Genomic DNA, 21,551 nt, shown 5'->3' with positions numbered 1-21,551 from the left:
GCCCCAGGACTGAACTGGGAGCATTAGTACTTGTCATAGACAGCAATAGGAAATACTCTTCTTCATAACTACAAACTTGAAAATAGTATTTGAAAAGCAAATCTGTTATGAGAACAGAATTAAGATACTGAGGTTCAAGTTGATCAAGGGATTTAGAAAAATAATCCAGATTTCACTCTATTAAAAAAAGAAAACACATTTCAATGCTGAGAAAAGGGACCTGTTTTTATTTTTCTGATAACAAGGCACAGAACAAGATCAGAGTTCTACCACACTGCATGCCACAAAGATACCATCGCAACTGCAAAGAATGTGAGTGGGCAACTCCAGTCGCAGCAGCTCCACAGCCTCTTCATGAAAAAGAGCTGTTGTCTCCCAGCTCCAACCCTGGTACACCACTCGCTACACCATGCCATTTGTCTCCTATTCCAGCAATATCTGGAAGCATGTACATTTTTTCCTTCTTACCGCATGCTTTGAAGCTGATTTTCTGGTGTGTGCTTGTTCTGCTTTATACTTTTTCCCAATATTCCCTAAAACTTTCCTTGTGGGCACTCATTTCATCCAAGCCTTTCTGGTATAGATCTGTAACAAAGCAGCAAACAGGATAAAAACCGGGAACTGCTAAGGGCAGCTGAACGCAGCGCTAAGGGTAGACTCCTGAATTTCCAGGTAAGTACAATGAACACAGCACCTTAAAATGCTGTAATTTTGATCAGTTTTAAACTTTGTCCTAGAGTACCTCTGGTGACTAACCAAACACTTGAACCTACTAGACCTGCTGGCTAATGACCAGGTAGGAATGATGAACTAGAGACTAGTAAGCCAGTTTGCAATCCCTACCACCAAGAGGCATATGTTACCTTAAGGGCAAAAGTCACTCTCGTCTTCTGTTTTCCATCTCTTCTTTGACATTCAAATCAAGATACAAAACCAGTCGTGCAGTCTGATGATACAGTAAGGTCCCTGCACCTCCTCCAACCCTGGGGGTTTTTTTCCCCCTCGACACTGAGACCAGATCAGCATTCCCACAGACAGCACCTCAGCTCAGCTCAGTTTGCACTTGGAAGAGACCTTATGGATACCAAACCTAACTCACGGAATTTGACTTTAATGCACAGAAGCAGCAGACTCTGAAGCTCACATGCTACTTTTTTTTTTTTCCTACACCCAACCACACTCAGTATTTTCAAAGCAATGAAACAAATTTCAATACAAAACACAATTCAGGCACGTTCATAAGATGTCACAGGAGCTGGTAGCAGTAAAGAGAAAGAATGAAAAATTATAGGTCAGGAAGAAAGGAATGGGAAATTGAACACCTGAAAAAGCACAGAGGTCACCAATTTACTCATTAAGAGAATCCGTCAGCAAACAGGATAGTGTGATTCACCAGGTAGCAACCATCAAAGAGAAACCAAGAAGTCTTCCAAACCACCTCCATTCTTACCTGTGGCTTTAATTCCTGGGGATATTCAGTCACGACTAAGATCAAAAGTGGAGCTGATCTCACACGCTCAGAAAATCCACAGCAGATTTTTTGGGGATAGTTTCCTTGGCATGGTTAATTCACCTGAGATCTTCCATCCCACCTCTGGCTGTCACAAGCACTGCATTAAAACTTACCTCCTGCTTGCAAGAGGCCATGTCTCGGCAAGTGGTTAACACTGATCATGGCCAAGAACAGCCTGTCTGTGCCTTTTCAAAGCATACACCGATGCAAAAACGTCCCAGAAAAGAGAGTTGTTTCTTCTGCATTTGGCTTAAGGCAAAAAAATACAGAAACACAATAATTATCCTGGTATCTACCCTCCACTAAAAAGATAAGGGCTGTGACGGCAAAAAAACAGGAAGTGGGTTCTTCATGTGCTTTCCCAGGATAGCAGTAGCTCTTGGGAAAGCAGGGTGGAAGAGAAGGGAGAAGGTATTACCACTAGGATGCTATTCTCCATCACTATCCTTTGACATCGGTAGGATCATTCCTGTATCTGAAATAAAGTGCTTTATTTCAAAATCAGGTGTTTAGACTGGTGATTTTTTGCACCTTGGGGTTTCTTTTGGAGGGCAGGCAGGAGGGTAACAACAAGTAAAACAACTACTTGCCTTACTCTCACTAATTGTAACAGGAGCAAAGAAATTCCTCCTTGTGTACTGCAAGCCAACATAAACCCCAGAAAAACAAGAGTCCTTGACCTGTCACACTTAATGAATGCTCTCGGTGAACTTCACCTTCTTCTCTGTAGTCTCCTTTGGTCCCGTGCTGCTGCCCAACCTGTTCTGCCTACAAAGGAAGGCCAGGGCAGGGCCTAGAAGGGTTTGGACCGATTTTTCACCCAGTAGCAACAGCCCTACGTGCTGATTCTGCCACATTTGCTATTGCTTCAACCTCAGCACCCTCAGAAGACCAAACCCCACAGGCTTTGCACAGTCAATCTTCCCTGACTCAACAGGAACACCATCCACATCTCAACGCTGGCGTGCACCGTGGTATATCTGCAAGAACATGATCTCTGCTTGCAGCCTCACACGGGCCGCCTGGCCAGCAGTCAAAGTACTGGGGAGGAAAGGCTACGTGTTTGTTTACACCCTCCACAGCTGATGGGTGGGAAGGGAGCTGGGAGGAACCGAGGAGGCAAAGTCGGGGTGCACATCCTTAACTATCACTTTCAGAGCAGCTGAATCAGCACCGGGTGGATGGCTGTTTACTGCTGACACAGACCTGCAGTAAATCACTACCTTTCTGGCGCAACTAGGAATTTGCAGGGGTGACTGAGTCATCCTCCATCCTGACGCCATTCCAGGAGCAAAGCCACATATGTCCCCCAGCTTTGGGCTGTGCCGGTGGCCCAAAAATAACTTTAAAGCCAAATCCTGCAGTCATCAAAGCTAAAACACTTTATTTACTCTCAGCAAGAATTCATGTACGTTTTTGACACTGCTAAGAGTAAGCAGTGCTTAAATTATTTGCTTAACAAAGAAGTTTTATTTAACTACAAAAGTTACACCAAGTATGCAATGTTTTCTGACCCACATAGAAGGTAATAATTTGCATTTTATGGAACCACTTTGCATAGACAACCCATCTTAATGGCCAAAAACACGCTGTACAAAAATTAATAATTGAAAAGCAGTTGTCAGCACTGTTGTTTGTGTTACAGGTAACTTACAAACCTCATTAAATTGTAGTATTAAATTTCTAATGACCTTCTGGAAAGCTGTTCACTTCAGGAGTCTTTTTTTAAGGCATGATCTCGCAGAATGCCAAGCAATTGTGGAGGAAGTACATGACAGCTACCCGGTGTCTGTGGGAGAGGCCAGGCAAAAACCCCTGCCACAAAGATGTCAGTCTGATCCCCCTTTGGCTGAAGAAGTGTCTTTGACTTCATGAACACCCCCTCTCTCCAGCCAGTCACTTGACCGGGCTTCTCTCACAAATTTCTGCCCTAATGCCAGATTAATCCTAATTCATCCAGTCCCCACACATCTAAGAAGCTCCAGCTTTTTTTCCTCTCAAATCACTGGCTTTTAAACTATTTCTGTTGCAGCACGCAAGCATTTGCTGTAGATGAAAAAAGGCTCAGAGACTAGCACGGAAATGTAAAGGCAAACAAAAATTACATCACAAAGCTTGGGATTTTCATAGTCTTAGGGAAATTAGGTCCCCTGAATCCCACTGCAACTCAGTGAAGAGTCAAGTGCGTAATTTTCGATTATGCTTGTAAAAATCCCCAAATAAATGCACAACTAAACATAGCTTCACAAGGCTGAGTGTTTATTATTCTCCTAAATGCTGTTACTAAGCCTGAGGCCTTTTATTCCTTTTTTTTTTTTTTTTTTTTTTCAGGAAACAGTCTCACTCTTGCCAAAATGTCAAAGATGCAGAATGCTAGTTATAGGAAAATCCACCTCAGAGTCAGCGCCTGTCGTTGGGGAAGAACAACAAACAAACCCTATATTCTGAGCTGACAATCATCATGATCTGCCCATTAGTGTTGCATCACTCTTCACCAGTCTGTCACACTGATGGAGTCTGTCTGTTTGTGTTGGGGATGACAGTCACTCCTCGCTGCTGAAGTCTTTGCTCAGGGCTCTGCCACGGTCTCCAGTACACAATCTGCTCCAGAACATGCAGACTGGCTGTTGCCATTTCAAAAGCTTTCCTGGCAGACTGAAACAGGAAGATTTTGGGCAGCCAGGGGCTGATTTATCTCTATATGAATGCCTGCAGGTGTAATTCACGCAGCTCTTCCAAACAAAACATCTTCACTGTGATAGCAAAGGCAAACTCCCCCAAACCCAATTTGTTTGGTGGTTAATTAGTGTCCTCCACTGCAATGTTTGAGACAAAAGAAAGAAGCAGCGCTCCGCTCCTCCCACAAGCATCAAGACTTTTTAATCTCAAAGATATACCTTATCTGACGTGACCAAAGCAGAATGGATACAGCTTCCTTTTTTTTTTTTTTTTTTTTAAACAGAGGAAAAACAACAGAAATTATCTCAGCAGCTCGTTCACTGTGAGGTTTTGATTTTCATTTCAGTAGCACTGGCCAGACACTTTTAAATGATAGGCTCCCACACCTGAAAACTAGGTAGTAATTTAAAAACATAAGTCATAAGAAAAAACAACTATGCCCATAAGAACTTTGAGTGGTAAAAATGACAGAGGCAGTATTAGAAAACCCTGGTTGGCTTTTCTTTCACCCGCTAATAAAACAAGTCCCTGAAGTACTCATATGAGCTTCTCCCCTATGCATTTCTGCGGTGGGTGAAGGGGAGAGCCACCAGATCTGCTTCCCTGGATTCAGTCCGGCTTATTCAGCAGCTTCGGTTCTGCTGTTTCAGATTCCTGCGAAAATAAAGGCTCAGAAGAGAAAGCTGAGCCTCTGGGCATCCACCAGACCACAGCTACCGTGCATACGTAGCAAGCACAACTGCACTGGAAGAAAAGGAACAGTAGCCTGTCCTTCAGCATCACATGGCTGACCACGATCAGCAGCCCAAACCACATCTTTAAGCATCCTACTTCAGAGAACACCCTGCTGCTGAAGGTGGCTTCCTAGGGAACGGAGTGCTGTGTAAATCCATCTGCAACAAAAGACTGAACTCCTGCGCATTTTGTTGGTACATTTATTGCACATCAGCTGCGTTCCCTTCAAGATGCAGCTGAGATGAGCAGGCCTTGTAGACAAAACTAAGCAGCAGGATCCAAATCGGGTATTGCCAGAACAGAGAAATATCTTAGTCATCCCTCAAAGCTGAAGCTGAAATGGGCTTCCAGCCCATTACCACCCCTTAAAAAGACAGCATTTGTTTTGTTTTGCCAGCCAATTCTTCCCTCAGACTGTTTTCTAGTGGAGATGTGCAAATATCCGATATTCAGAACTTTATTTAAGAGCAATTTAAAAGGAATTCTCCAAACAGGCAAACTTCAACAAGCCTGTTTCCCCAGGAATGGCACACCAACATTAGCATGTCATCTAGAAACCTGCAAAGTTCACAGAAAATGCTGCTGCCACCCTAAGAAAGGGAAGGAGAGCAATTTGCTCCTTCCTCTGTTTCTTCCTGCTAAAACAATCTCCCTGCCCAATATACTAAATTGCACAGGCTCCTCAAATCTAATTAGCCATGACTCTAAAACACAGAGGTCTGTCTGCCAAACATGCATAATCACATTAAAGTTGTTTTGCTTTTGTTAATAAAAACTTTGGATGGGATGAGATAAAAATCCTAAGGAGAAAAGACTAAAAGTAAGTCCCTCCTCACTGAATAAACAGCTGTCTTTGTGTGGATAAACTCCTCTATTGGGCAACTTGGATAAACTTTTCCTTGTTTATTATAAAAGCACAAGTTCACCAAGGTCCTTTTATGTCCTGATGTATGAAATGAATCCAGCTACATATCATTTCACAGAGTCAAAGGGGTGAGGCTATGGTATTTATAGATATGTTCAGGGCTAGAATTTTGGTTAGCAACAACATAGTTACAGCCTTAACGCCTAAAACACACTTTTGGGAAAATGCCCACCTGTATATATAGATCCTGGAAAATTTTTCCTATTAAATACATATTTCAAGTGAACTTGCTTTTTAACTTTTTCCAAACTTGATGGATAAATTCTATTACTTTCTGTCAGAGATACAGAGGCAGAAGGAAAACAAACTGAGGCCACTTCCATAGTAAGAGGAAAGAACGTGATGCAATCCTGATGCTTTCAGACATGTTCTCTGGTTTGGGGTTTTTTTATTAGCAATAACACTCTGCTCTTAAAAATGGGGCCTCAGTTTTACTAAGCACACGCCACACATTGAGATGAATCTCTGCAAACAACTCAAAACACAAACAGATAGATAGTGCTCCACAAAAGAGAGAGAATGGTTTTCCCTGATTCAGATAACAAATTAAGAGCTCATAATGGTTTAAAATCTATTTTTTCCAAACTTCTAATCCCGAGCCCTGCCTAAAGGCTGTTCAGGACTGGACCAATACTCCGGTTAAATCAGTTGGCATTGGCATCTCTTCACTCCAGAATTACCTTCCTTTGAAGCAAGCGACAGCAGACATGCAGGCAAGGGATGCTGTTGGATGAATACTCTGTTGCAGAGATCTTACCCATATGCATCTACTGTTGTTGTGTATAGCATCATTATGTAAGTGTCTCTATTTTTAAACAAACAGAAAACATTTGTCTGGTCACTCTCTACTATTATCCCACCCGTAAACCAGTGAGCTGAAATTCCACCCACTTTAATCATAAGTTTACAGGTTTAAGGGTAGAATAACAGTAGAAATGACAAGATGAGGATTTCCTGTTTGCTTTAAAAACATGAAAATTTTACCCATTTTTATCAATAGGATTTCAGAAGCTGCCATAATAATAAATAAATTACCAACCTTTAGAGGGCTTCTTTTAATACACCAAACATAACTGCTGTTACCACCAGTATCAAAGTCTAGTACAACAAACTCCGTAACCCAGATACCCGCTGTAACCCAGACAGACTCCTGGACCACCAGTACAATAACAAATCCTGTAGGTCAATTCACAGTCAAAAGATCCTGCTTCCTTGCCATGCAAAGGAAAAGTGGAATTTAAAACACAACTTTTTAACACCAACCTATTCCTGAAATAGTCCAGACTAGCATGTTGAAAGCTAACCTAAAGAACAATTCAGGGACCAAGTCATTGTTTTTACTGCATGATCCTGCGCCTATTGGAATCTGTATTTCTTAACTTCAAGCTCTTTAATACAATTTTTAAATTCTGTTCCCCGCATCCTTCCACATCCCCTAAAGTGTTGCACCAGATAGATACCTTGCAAAGATTTACTTTGGCAAGAACTTCAAACAACACTGCTGAAGTCACTCCTTGGCATACAGCAATTCTTTTGTTGTCTGAGTTGTTCTGAATCAAGACTCACTGCAATCTATGTACAGGTTGTATAGCTGCAGAAATCACATAATTTCTTGTATTTGAACTTTTTTTTTTTTTTTTTTGCATGCAATCACCTAAATGCGACAGCCATAATGGTACATATCTATGAAAGGTAACTGCAAATGGGGCTGGGAGCATACCTTACTGCAAACATATAGCAGTTATCTTTATACACGTTCTAAGACCTGTTAACATCTGCATACATAGTAGTTTTCTGTGTAAAAATATAAGAAGGAAGATATTCTTCCAGAATTCAGGTAAAATCACAGGGAAGGCACTTCAAATGGCAAGCCATAAAACAAATAAAACAAAATCCTTTTGAGAGTGCACAATTATACCAGAAGTTCAGCCACACAGGTTGTTGTGAACACTAATGCCATAAAGTTTTTCAAAAAAAATTAGACATTTTTCAGATAAGACAATACATCAGCAGCTATTAAACACAACAGCCTCAACGGAATTGCCAGCCCAAAGATTTCCTAGAGCAGTGACTGCTGGAAGGGCTTCCCAGAAGGAGGATAACTCTGTAGTTACAGTTTTCCTACGCACTTGTAAGTGGCCCTATCAGAAAAGATACTGAACTAGACAGATCTCTAGTCTAAGAATAACTGCTCTTACTCAGTTCACAAAATCCAAGACAAGATACCAACCTGTTAATAAATCGGAGCTGAAGTAAACCAGTACCACTAAAAGAAACAGTCTTAAAATTACTGATCATATCACATTCCACATCGCTCCTCTCTGAACATCCTAGAATAATATGGCCTTAACAATATTACCTGTTCCCAAAAGCACCTCCTTAGATTCCAGTATACTCAAAATGTGCTTGTGTACATTTAGTGACAAATACGTTATACAGCACAAAGATCAGCCAGTAGCATAGTGATACATATTTGCAAGCACCTGTGAACTCCCGTTGCAACTAGATGCCTGCTTATGTAGAATTAAACACAGTCAGCAAAGAAATAAGTAGTAGTAGTAGTAGTAGTAGTAATAATAATAATACCACCCCCTTTCCGGCGTATTTTTGAATGTGTATCCAAAGCATAGTCCTGTTCTGCTGAAGGACGGAAGAGCAGCATCTTCGAAGGTACCTTACCTTCCCCTGAACGACAAGAAGGTTGGAAGGGCTCAGGCTCCACGCCAATAGGAAGGCCTCCGGAAAACTGACTGCCAGGAGTCAGTTATTCCTCCTTTCCCCCAAACAATTGACGCCATTGCATACCATAATAACAGTGAGCATATTTCACACTATAGTATTTTTAGAGCAAGGTCCACTTTCAGAGCACCAGAGCCCATGCGAGATCACTGCATTGCAACCGCAGACTGGGCTCCGAGTGAGGCACTGCACACACAGACGCAAAGAGAGGTCCCTGCCGTAATGCCGATAAACACCTCCCTCTCCTCCCTGCGCTCCAGCTACTTCCCCCACATCCCAGGCTTCCACCTTCCCCTTTCTATATCGGCTCTTGTCTCTCCCAGCAGGGTCTCACCTCTGATACACCAGCGATGCCTGCACCAACCTTTGCCACGCAGCACACACGTCATCGCCTCCTCTCTGAGCAGATTCAGGGAGACAAGCCTTAAAAATCTCTCCTGCAGCAATGCTGCTTCCACGACAACAAGAAGAAATAGCCAACTAATAATGGACCGGTTGAGGGGCTGCCAGCTTCAGCAAACGTGTCTGGAATTACATTTTTTTTAATCTAAAAAGCTTCCAGTTGAGCGTTGGTCGTCTTCCTAGACCCAACACCTGCACTGCAATTAGCACAGAGCCCGCACAGCACCCCAGGCACCATTAGGCTCTGCACAAAGACACTTGCCGAGGCCTCTGCCTGTCAACTAAATGAAGCTGAAAGTAAGTTTGCCCATGCATGCGGGCAGGACCTAACGCACTGCAGAAGCTCCTAGAGTACAGACAATCAATAGTAAGCACATTATAATCCCAAGAAGTTTACCAAAAACTTATTTACTACGTTACTGTGTCCACTCATTGTGTTTTTATCCAGTATTTGCAGTACGCTAACGGCAGCACATCTCTCTGATGTAAACAGCTGCCCTAATCCATGATGTTATAGATATTATATCTATCTCATGTGTTTACCCAAAGTCGAATCGTCATTTCAACCTTTGTTAATCTGATTGCATAACAAACTACAGCAGCCTTAAATAACCAAGCTGCTCTCTCCAGCGCGGATTAGTTGAAATCACTTATTTCAGCACCCCACTTCTTTTAAAAAACAAAAACAAACAGATAATGGAGAAAGAAGAAAATAAAAGCACCTGGCCACTGCTTTCACAGCCGTACAAGACATACTGCAGCGTGCAGATGCAACGTAGTAACTTCACACCTGGTGCGGGCTGTGAGCACAAGGTAAAGCAAAATGTTTTCAACAACTGAACAATATTGTGCAATTAAAGCACATTCTGCTAGATCTTATTCACAGCTCCAGCGCAGGCTATTAAGCAAACTATACAGCGTGGATTTTCGAAACAAGTAATTGCACGTATATAAACAAAGGCCATAATTTACACGGCAGATCTCATAAAAGCTTATCTACCGCATGACATCACACCCATAAATTACAACTTAAAGTACCAGTGCCAAACTGCTCCTGCCCTCCCACCCCAAAATGAACATGACTAATATCAAACACTGCTCATCCATGCCTGTGCCTCTTGGAAATACGCACACATGAAGTACCTCCCGAGACAGAGTAGTATTTAAAGATTCTTCAGACAATGAGAAGATTTATAATTATTATTGTATTGCATCATCACAAAGTCTTAAACAAATCAAGCTGCCTCATCCTATAACGCTTAGGATAATATAAGGTTAAACAACATCAAGCAGTATCGGTGTGCTCCACTTGTACGAAAGGGCAAACACCTCCAGCCCCCATACATGGGAGATCTTCAGAAACACGTAGCCTTATGACTACTATCAAACAGCAAGTTAGAAAAGCAAAACCAAACCACACAAACTTAAATCTCTGAACAGACTCGGGACCAGAATTTTTCCATTGAAATCCAAGCAACCAGGACATGGGGAAGGTGAAGGGCAGGCAAATGCAAAACCAAATAAGGCGAGGAACATGTTTCAGCACCTCTCAGTTTTCGTTTACCAGTCCATGAGAAATCAAGAGGCAGTATTGGGGGCTAATATGAAACTGCCTATTGATCACAGCCGGCTTACTACTGCACGCAACAAAATTCATCCTCTTGACTGATACCCGTGGTGGCAGCCTCATCACAGAAGTTACTGACAAGACAGGCATCAGCAAATCACTCTCTAACCAACACATATCTGAATACCTTCGTAAGGGAAAGCAAGCTAAGCATCTCTGCTCCAGGCACAAACAGCTGCGCTTCTGAGTCCGCAGACACCCACGAATCTGTAACAATTATCCCAGTGCCCCTACAGTCTGCCGGGGGACTACCTACACAGCAGACCCTGCACCAGGGAAGAAAGAGGCTCCACCGAGTCTGTCCCCGCCAGCTGGGTCCGTGCTGTCTCCATCACGCTCAGCCCGCACTGAATTCACCATTTCTGCGTGTTATTACAAATCTGACATCACATCAGTGCAAGCACAGTCTGACATCTACAGTTAACTCGGCGATGGTGTAAGAGCCGCCTGGCTTACAGGCATTTGGTGTTGCAACACGCTTGCTGCTGAACCCTTGAAAAAGAAGATAGATATATACATATAAAAATCTTCTACAGAAAGCCTCGCAGTGACTTGTTTCTTCTCCGTGAGGCCGGCAGACCTGCAGCGAGCTACGTCCCTCCTGCGAGCGGAGGGAAATGCAGCAAGAGACACCCTTCCCCCCCTCCCCACTCCACTTCTAAGCCGCGGCAACGCCAGCACCCCCCAAAGCAAACAGATGCCGTTCAAACCCCGGGCTGCCCCCCCGGATGGGAAAACCTTGCCCACCCTGCAGCCATTTCGCCTCCAGGCCGCGACCCCTCCCGTCCCGTCCGCCCCCTCGCCCCAGCCCCGGGGTCTGGCAGCACTTGGCGAACTGCGGAGGAAGGCGCCCGCTCCCCGTACAAAGCCCGGCGGGGTCATGAATAAAACATCGCCCGGAGGCGGCGGGGGGGGGGGGCGGGCAGGATACGGAGAAATAAGGGAATAAAAAGGCTGCGCAGCGGCCGGGGGACGCAGTGGCGGGCACAGCCCCGCGGGGGGGGGGGGCCCTCCGGACCCCGACGCCGGCCCGCCGCCCGGCCCCGGCCCGCCCGCCCGCTCGCTGCCGGCCCAGGCCCGGGCCTCCGCGGGAGAAGCGGCGCCCCCCGGCCCCCCGCCCGCGGCAGCCCGCCCCCGCCGGCACCCGGGGGACGCTCACCTCAGGAGCTGCCGCTCGGAGCTGCTCCCCCACCGCGGAGAGCCACCGGCAGGCGCCGGGCGCGGCTCGGAGCCCGGGCTGGAGAGGACGGGGAGGCGCGGGGGACCGGGCGGCTCCAACTAAGTGTTGCAAGCGCGGCCGCGGCGACGGCGGCAGCCGGGCTCGGAGCGGCCTCTCCGGGGAGCCTGGGCGGGCCGAGGCGGGGAAGGGGCGGTGCGGAGCGGGGGGCGCGCCCGGCCGTCACGGCAGGGAGGCGGGGAGAGGCCGCGGAGGAGGAGGAGCCCCCGCGCGCCGCCCGCCCCTCCCGCCGCCGGGGCCGAGCCCGTGGCCCGCCCGGGGTGGGGGGGGCTGCGAGCAGCCGGGGGCCCGCGAGGAGCCGGGGGCCCGCTCCCCGCCTCACTCCTCCCGGGTGGGGGACCGAGCGGCGCCCAACGGCCGCCCTGGGCGGGGGGACGGGGCCTGCGCGGCGGAAGCGGCCCCTGCCCGCCGCGGGCCCCGCTCCGGCCCTTCCCGCTGGGCTGCGAGGAGCCGGGCGGCGGTACCTCAGGCGGCGGCCGGTGCTGGGGTGCCCTTCCCGGCCGCCGCCTCAGGCCAGCCGGCTGGAGGGGCCGGGCGACACCCTGTCACCCTCGGCCTCGGGGCCGGTGGGAGGCGGAGGGGCTGGCGCCGGGGACGGGGACGCAGGCCTCTTTTGAGAGGGCAGGTGCAAATTTGGTTTGGATACTGAAGACGACGTTTAAAAATAAAGGCATGTCCTTAATGAAAATGAAGGGTCTCATAACTGCCCATGAAACCGTTGTAATTTAGCGTTAAAAATGTGCCCTTTCAAAAGCTTTGTTTCAAGCACAACTAACAGGCAAGGATAACGTTGTGTCATTTTTGTAGTCATTTTGGAAATCCTTAAAAAAATTGCCCACTAGCCAATTTGTCCTTTTCCATTGACTGTTAGGAATGAAGTCACAGTGATTATCAGCGCTGTGCTTTTTAATTACTTCACAGAAATCTTGTTTGTGCACGGGGGTGGAAAAAGTGCAGGGATAGGACTTTTTCAGGTCAAGCTGTTGTTAATACGCTGTCTGGTTTTAAGTGCGGTGTTCGTGTGAGCAGTTCAGTACCCTGAAAGGGCGACGGTGAGCACAAGGACATTCCCACTCCCTCTCCTAAAAGTCTGTACCCACCTCGGTGGGTGGACTGTCTTCTCCTGAGGGAGAAGGAAGCCACAGCACCCACCAGAGAGCTCTCAAGCATCCACGGTCCACAGTATCTCAGGGCGGGAGTCTGAGTACATTGCGGTGGGAGAGCACCAGGCATCTAAGTAAGGTCAGAGGTGCAAAAATACAGACCCCTGTGCCTTTGGTGTCCTTCTCCCACTCAGCAATGGGACAGCAGAGTGGTTCTCCACCTTATCGTGGAAGTTTTTTTCCCAAGAACGCAGTGCGTATCAGCTTTATTGGAGCATGTGCCCAAATTTTCACAGGCAAAACTGTGGTTTTGTATTCACAGAGGCATAGTTTTTCAGGAAAATGACTGTTGACTGAAAAAAAAAGGAGGTTGAGGTGAAGCTTCTTGGAAGATCCTGTTATAAAACCTTTCTCAGATTGTTTCTGCCAGGAAGTGCTACCATGTGAACTAGAAAGACTCTAGCAAGCCTACATTCTTTTCATCACTTACTTACAGTATTAGTATCTTTCAATAATCCAGGCAGGTATGTTTTCATCTAAGGACATCTTTCCTTCACCATTATGAAAATATTAAAATAAATAAGTTAGTTTGCCAAATCCTTGGCAAGACCCCATTTGCAGTCATTTCTACCTTTGTCTTTCTAGCTATTGTATTATTTTTCTCTGCATTGGAAATCCCTACCAGAAAGGTGAACATAAACAACATCAAGAGATTCCAAAAGAGGGAATAATTTCAATTCTAGGTTGACAATTTCGAAGTTGGCCAACTTTGTTTTTCACCCTTTTCACTGCAGAGAGCCTGATACTGTTTCCAAAGACACGCAGAGCATTTACAGTGAAAAATATGACTGCCATGCCACTATAAACTGTGCTTCCAATAAAAATGACCATATAAGAACAGCATAAAGCAAACACATTTTGTTTAGCCTCCACAAACAAGCCTCTCTGATGTTTTCCTTGTGATGTGTGCAGCTAGTTAACATTCATAATATAATTATTTACATGTAAACCCACCTCCTTATGCACAAATTTAATTGGCCAAGTCTTTGTCTACCACTCTCACATAGTCAAAGATACATCTAAAAGCAGAAAACAATTATTTCCCTGATTTCTCATGTTTGTTTTACTCATTTTTGAGAAGAGACATTGCATACTGGAGAGTTATTTTTAGAAGCTGGAAAATGATAAACGGTGTAAGCAACTTCTGATATCCAGAACATATTTGGTACCAAGCGTAGGCCACGTCAACTGAGCTTGGTGCTCTGTCCCTGCCTAGTGGTACCCAAACCAGGTATTAGTTCATTACCCCAAGAATAAATTATGGTTTTAATATCAAAGCCAAGAGCTGGGAGTTGTTCCTGCAAGCAGACAACAACTTTCATCCTGACTTCTTTGTACAGTATGAAAGAAATCAGCTTTCCCGATTCAGTTTTCTTGCTGCTGTAGGAATGAATTCACTTGGATCTGGGGAAGCTATGGGCTAAAGAGTAGCCAGAGAAAAATATCTGTGAAGACAAAATTATTATTATAAGAAAAAAAAAAATCACCTAAACCCCTCAAAACTCTTGGAAAGTAGAAGGATGAGGATAGAAACAAGTATTGAGAGAGTCAGTGGCTCCAGAGATTGCACCTGGTCGTCTTCTTTTGAAAGAAGCTCCAACTCTGGGCCAAATTCCGCCACACTAAATTTTGGGACCCTTTCTTCTCTAAGGCAATAGCTTGTGTGCCACTGAAACCCATAGGCTTATCATCAGGGAGCCCTCTCCAAGCAGGGCTACCTCTGGCATCAGTGGGAAGTTCCTTCATGTTGACCCCGACACAGCAACGCAGTAGACGGAGCAGAGAGAGTGATGTGCGCAATCTCCAACGATGCCAGCAGGCTTTAAAGCTGGTGAGTGGGTGTCTCAAAGTCTGAAATTTTGCACTACGAGAGGTTATTTGTTGGCTTGATCTATGCATTGTTTCTATTCTGATGAATCCGTTTGATTAGAGGATGATTTTTACCCAGACTGATGTAGATTATTTCCAACATGGAGGCAATCATAGTGGGAATATGGACTTGTTTTCTCACGCTTGTACTCACATTATACTGTCATAGTGCACTTAAATTCACAGAAGATCATTTTCAGTACAATAACACTAACTACATAGGGAGAGTTAAAAGTGTTACAGCTGGTGTATGTGTTGAACAAGCCTTGAAGGTGCAATGTAAAAGAGCGCGCTGGAAACAGCAAGCCTCTTAAGAGAGCAGTTAAAACAGTGGTGTAGAAATATCAGTTTGGCCCATTTATGCAAAAAAAACCCGTTATTTGGCTTTCATCAGACTACTGCAGTGAAATCAGTGTGTGCATCATGCATGTTGCCCAAGTTATATCAATACAGCAATGCTTGTAGGGATCTATCTATCATCTGCCTTCTTTTCTCCTAAAAATGGGAACACAGTTCACTCATCTATGCCAAAGGTATACATGTTGTGCCTGTGTCCTACTTGTTGCTGGTAAAAAATAGTCAGTTACTTTAATCAGGTGGTTGTTACCAGCACAACAACTGTCTGTGTTCCAAGCCTGAAAATTGTTGCAAATGCAACAAGTTACCCTGTTTTGTTCTCTGAAAGGTACTGGTGACCTCCTGGTACTTTAATGAAGTATCAGGAAATGGGAGAAGTTAGAGAAATCATGGCTCGGCTTACAGATAAATAGGTGAAATTTCTCCACATTTTTCCCAATTAACATGAATTCCGACGAAAAACTAAAATGCTGCACAAACTGCTGCCAAGGAACAGTTTAAAGATTCTGATTAATTGGTATCGTCTAGACCCTGCCTGGGAGACGCTAATGTAAACTCCACAACAACAAATTCGTTTTCCCTTTAAGAATAATAGTTCCAAAACATTGAACTATTTCCTAAAAGTGCTGATGTTCAAAGGACTCTGACAGCCGGGGTGATGAAGCCATTCCTCCATCCCCAAGGACTGGAGGAGAATTGGTGTCAGGCTCGCATGGACCAGATAGCTGGTGCTGCTGGATAATGAAGAGAGGGCACAGAAAGGCACGAGCTCTGCAGATTCAGTTTCCTCCCATGGATTTTCCATGTCCCGTAAAATTGGAAGACGTCACGTACCAAGAATTTTTACAAGATGGCAAACTTGCTGAAGTGGGTTTGATGCTATAAATCAACAAGCTTCTCTTTGAGCTGTTCTGCTGCTTGACAAGCAATACAGGAACAGACGTGTGAACTTCCTGGCTCCTTTTTAATGGTGCGTTAACATCAAAGTCTAGCTTTACATATTTAAATTATTACAAATTAGTGGATGTTTGTTTTGCACAGTCTGGCCCTGCTTGTTGCATTCACTATCGTTATTAAAATGGAAATGGTGTTAATCTGCAATAAAGAAAAAGATGGATCACAAATACTTGGCATATTAGAGAACGCATTTTAACCAATAAAGAATTATCTTAGAATAAATAATGCCCTTAGAAACATGAACTGCTCTCATTCACCTCACTGAGCAGTACACCTGTTCAGGGAGCAAAAAGGAGTCTGAAATTTTTAAAAAGTGTCTAAGATTAATCTGCATTACTTAAAGCTGCATAATTCTCCTGAATTTCCTTTTTCACATTTTCATCATCACAGAATAGGGTCCACATTAAAAACCTGGGATAGAAAGCAAGCCCAGCTGTAGGAGAAACCTATAGATACCCCTGGGAATTTTCAGACAATCTTTACTGATCCCAGTTCTATATGCAATGTTTGTTTATTTACTCTTCAGATTCAATTATTCTCTTTATACCTGAGCTTGCAATTAGGCAAGATAAGACAAAATAGGTAGATAAGCCCTCTGATAAGCCAGGAACATTTTGGATGCTGTATAAAGAAGAATAAAAGATCCATGTCAGAGCATCCAATTCTGAGGTCCTAATTCCAGGTTAATGACTTAGCAAAGCTGTCTATTAATTTCAGGCAAAGGCAGAGAGAGTAAAGAATAAGCAGGAACTTTAGTTTTTAGTTGTTCAACATTTAGATGCAGCACAGATACTTCTAAAGTTAATACATTCAGTTTCTTAGCCTAAAATATGTTTTGTGCTGGGAATGGAGTTGGAGGCCATGTGCCTATGCTATAGTAAGGTAAACCAACCATGATCGACTTGATTTGCGTGCCTGGAGGCACAGTTTGTCAGAAACCCCCACTGTTTGCTATAGTACTTCTCTAACAAGGCAATATATGATCTGAAAACACAGGAAATTAGTGACAAGTGAGGACTGGGTACTATGGTCCTGTTTGGGTCACCAGCAAAAGATCCCTTTGACTTTCATGGTGCAGAATTGGATCCAAAGCACATGCTGCATTACACTCCTTACTGAGTTAGCATCAAAAAGCCAAGAACATTTTCTTCTAGTCTACACTTGTTTCTCAGTACCGGTTAGGCTAGCATGACTTTCTGTTTAAGCCTCTTAAGCTTTAACACAGCTCATTTTGACACTAAATTATATAGAGAGCACTTAAGTACCTCCTCATCTAGAAAGGTGGCCATCTCCTGTTGGGAGCATTGAGGGACACTGGTCACCAGTGATTTCTTCTTCTGGCACAGGTGTTTGCAAAGCACAGATCCACTCCCACTCCTCACCTCCATCAGGAATACACACAGTTTTCAGTTAGAGTTTTAAGTTAAGTTAGAATAAGGGAGATATTGTCCCACACAGAGACCCCCCATACACCGATACTTTGGGGTGTGCACTACCAGCTCATACAGGCTCCTGATGACTACAGACCACATCCATTTGGACATGCTATTGTGGCAAATGCCTCAAAGGATGCTGCCAAGACCTTGGCTCCAATGGGAAGGGTTATGGGGAAGCCATCCTTCATACAGGGTACTTCATATTGAATTTTGCTGTCTGGGTATTTGGGAAAGGGTTGGGTTGGTGTGATGGGAGATAAGAGTTGCTATGTAATGGTTCCTTGGCAGGATGGCCATAATACAATAATAGCAGTTTACTTGCTATGATAAGATCTTAACTGCTGATGTTGAATATTGAGACAACTACGTTAGGAGATAAGCATTGTTAAATTTTAAATAAATCAGTCTTTCAGGGGCCCATAAAAGTACTGTTTGCAAGAACATAAAGCAAAAACTGGTGGCTATAACAGTAATGGAGAATTAGGGGATTTTTCGTGTATTTTAATGCACCACAAAAAAAAATATTCAAAGTTCATAACTAGTTGAAGGATTGCTTTGAACAGTAAAACCTGGCATGGGTGAAGTCATCATTTGTGTTCTACCCAAGCCATTTATCAGCATTGCAGCAAGGGACTGTGCACCATGTGCAAAGTTAAACCTGAACACAGCTTTTGTTAGATCAAGGTCTCAGATCTCAACATCTCAGATGGGCAAACAATGATTCAGTAAGTAGCCTAAAGCACAGAGTGGGCCTGAGGAGCAAAGCTAAAAGCCATGGCTAAGAGGCCATGTTTTAACTGCTAGCACAACTTCCTTCTTTTAATGCACTGGAAGTGGGCATTAAAAAGAAATATATAAATGGATTTGTCTGCATCACTTTTCATACCAGAAAGGAGAATACACTGACTTGAGAATACTGCTGTCTGTATGGGATTGAAGGTCTGTTTCATTGTGCAACATTGTGTGTTATTCCCTTTTAATTTCCAAGCTGAGGAAGTAAAGGAAAAATATTATTTGTCATTATGCTGCTATTATGGTAGAAAATTTAATTGCATTCAAATCAAGGCAAAGTTATGATTCCCTTAGAAATTGTAACTTGGTCCAAAACACTGAGCTCTTTTGGAGCGATTGCTGCTATGCACCTTTACAGAAAACATTAAACTGACAGAAAGTGTGCATTATAGTTGATAAGGGAACTATTACATTGAATTTCACAACTTGTATGGATATGTGATTAACCACAAATGCGTTTTATTGTAATTTTGATATATATGTTATGATACAGAGCTGTACAGTAGGATTTGTCTGCCTTATCCTAGGCATCTCAGAGTTAGATGTCCATGCTACAGCTAGTCATCCATGGCTCCTTTTAAAGTCAGTGGAGAGAAATAAGGACCTCCAAAGGCTGATTTATCTTAAGATGAAATGAATGACCTCCCAGCGGCTTGTGTTTTGCTGGGATAACTAGCAGGGGCACAGGCACCTATGTTCTGATGTCTAAACCATGTGAGGTGAATCCATCCTCAGGGGGCAATTCAATGGTCTTTAGAAAGGCAATAATTCCATCATCATTTTGGGGAGCTTTCCCTCAATACACATTTAAAAAGTTTTGCCCTTCTTGCTTGCTTACTTTGTTTGTGTCTATTTGTCCATCCTCCTCCAGAACTGTCATTGTTCAACCTGGAGATATGTGGAAATGCTACCACTTCAGCAGTAATTACTCAAAAAAGTGTTTTCAGTTCATTGTCAAAACAAACTTGCTTGCTCCCTAGGCTGCTCAAAAGTTTCTCTCTTGAGGAAGAAGAAAAATAGTTAGTAAAAAGAAGGATGTTCCTTCCAAAAAGGCAGGGAGGGTATTGCCATCAGTCTTGTCTTAATCATCTCTGTAGCTTAGAGGCAGAGAGAGGAATTGGGATAGCAATAGGAGGAATTAAAAGGCAGGTATCTGAAACTACACTTTGAAAAAATCTACAAGAAAGTCATAATGGATACTCAGCGTGACTAAAAATGGAAAATCGCTTAGGAGTTCACTCTAGGTAAGTTTAGTTTGGTTTGAGGCTAAATCAGAATTAGTGTTTCCATTGAACTGTGTTAAAATATGACACATAGTTTGGGTTTTATTTACGTGTGTTTAAGCAGAATGAAAAAATGGGCTTTCCATCATTTTGAGCTGATGCCCAAACAATGGGAACTATTTTGGATCTAGAAATTCAGATTCAATGTCCAGCTCAAAACTTTATACATCTCAGTGAGAGGCCGTGGTGGAGCTCATCTTTGGTTAAAAATAGCATGAAAGCATTCTGGCCACTCTCAAACCAGTGAAGGGAAGTACCAAAAAGTAGCTCTGTGTTATTTGTTTCCACAAAATTCAATTATATTCCTTTTTTTGAAGTCCAAAGACCTCTGTGAAGTGGGGTGGTGCTCAGTCTTCTCACCAGCTTCTTCTGTTGCTGAACAAGAAGGGCAGGTGAGTGGAAAGCCAAGTTAGGTCCATGGGATGATGTGGGGAAGATTGAAAGTCTTGCCCAGCCTTCCCTGACTGTTTTGGTATAACCTGTCTCTGAAGGACTACGCAGAAGATCTACTGGTGTCCCTCATTCTCATGCAGGATGCCAAATGGATTGAGTAGGGTGCCCATCTCCTGCCCTCCCCCATCACAAAAAAAGTCCAAATTTGGACATCTGCAAGGAGGAGAGATACAAGTCTGCATGTGGGTGAACTTGTCCTTTTTGTGACAAAAAGACAGCGTATACCCAGAATAATGTCTGTCACCAGTGGCCATGGGGAATGGAAGGGAATCTGACCTTAGGAAAAAAAAGAGATGGGCATTTCTTCCACAGTCTAAGCCTGTGACAGTAGATGTTACTGTAAATTTGCAAAAGTTTTGCAAAACCAGCTGAGGATCACTAACAGCTTCCTTAAATTGCTGCGCCACAGCAGAGGCAGGAGTCAGTCACATGACTATGTGAAGTGTGTGGTATTAATACCCACCCAGGTGATCAAGCTAAATATAGAGATAATGCAGCCTTTTCTGGGCAGGGGGTGAGAAATGAAAGTCTTACCGACAGCGATACAAGGGAAGAAGGGAAAACTGCAACCTTTCTGCATCAGCTCCAACAACATCTGCAGCCTGCTGCTGGTGGGATGGGGTGCTCCAGGCTTCAAAAAATGTGGAGGCATCTCCCCTAAGGCGAGTACTGCCCTGGGAGTCTGAAGAAACTATAAGCCAAACTAAATATTAACCTACCTCCAAGCATCGCAGCAGTGCAATTTTTTACAATGTACTACGCCTGAGATGGTGCAAACATCTGTTACTGGGTTTGTTGTTTGTTTTGTGTCTGTGCTCTTCAGAGAAGGGAGAGGGAAAGAACTGCCAGCCTCTGAAGTTCACCATGACTCAGAGGTCCAGGTGTGATGCTAAAGAAAAGTTTGATTGAGCCAGATTGAAAGAAAACACTTTAAAGATACTTAAACAAGCCTCTGTTAATGTTCAGAGGTGGAGCACTTCATCTGGAGTTTAAAAAAACTTGCTTTTCATCATCTGTGCAACAGTAAAGGGAGATTTCCCAACTTTGCCATCTACGATAAAGAAATACAAAGTGTTATTTCCTCCCTCGGTTGCTGTGGGGCTGTGCTCTCCCCCATGAGCTGCTGTTGGCAGTTCAAGGGCATGGAGCAAACCCGAAGCTCCAGCTTGCACTATTTGTGACTTCTACTGTTGACCAAAAAGGGGAAGGCAGTTCTCAGTACCCGATGTCCATCCGGCAAAGCCTTTAAAAAATGAAAGAACATTGTACCATCAATGTTGTTCAAAGCCTTTCTCATGGTCCCTGTGCATCTCCGTAACTCCTTTCCCCAAATATGTTTGAGTGGTCTGAAAAATCTGATTAAATCTGAAATTTAAAGATTGGC

General features: G+C 44.0%; 1 protein-coding gene across 2 annotated transcripts in view; it reads right to left on the bottom strand.

Annotated features, from left to right (window-relative positions):
• C11H1orf21 (chromosome 11 C1orf21 homolog) overlaps window positions 1-11,991 on the bottom strand; it is a 128,444-nt gene extending 116,453 nt beyond the window's left edge. The window contains exon 1 of one of the 2 annotated variants that reach the window (XM_052801356.1): window positions 11,780-11,991. The gene's annotated coding sequence lies outside the window, so the exon portion shown is untranslated. Of the gene's footprint in view, window positions 1-8,531; window positions 8,798-11,779 lie in introns of those variants that run through there. The other variant, XM_052801357.1, reaches the window with a different exon arrangement.
• Between the last annotated feature and the right edge of the window lie 9,560 nt (window positions 11,992-21,551).

The sequence above is a fragment of the Harpia harpyja genome, chromosome 11, assembly GCF_026419915.1.
Source record: "Harpia harpyja isolate bHarHar1 chromosome 11, bHarHar1 primary haplotype, whole genome shotgun sequence".
Classification (NCBI taxonomy): Eukaryota; Metazoa; Chordata; class Aves; order Accipitriformes; family Accipitridae; genus Harpia; species Harpia harpyja.
This window is presented reverse-complemented; position numbering and strand designations above follow the sequence as displayed.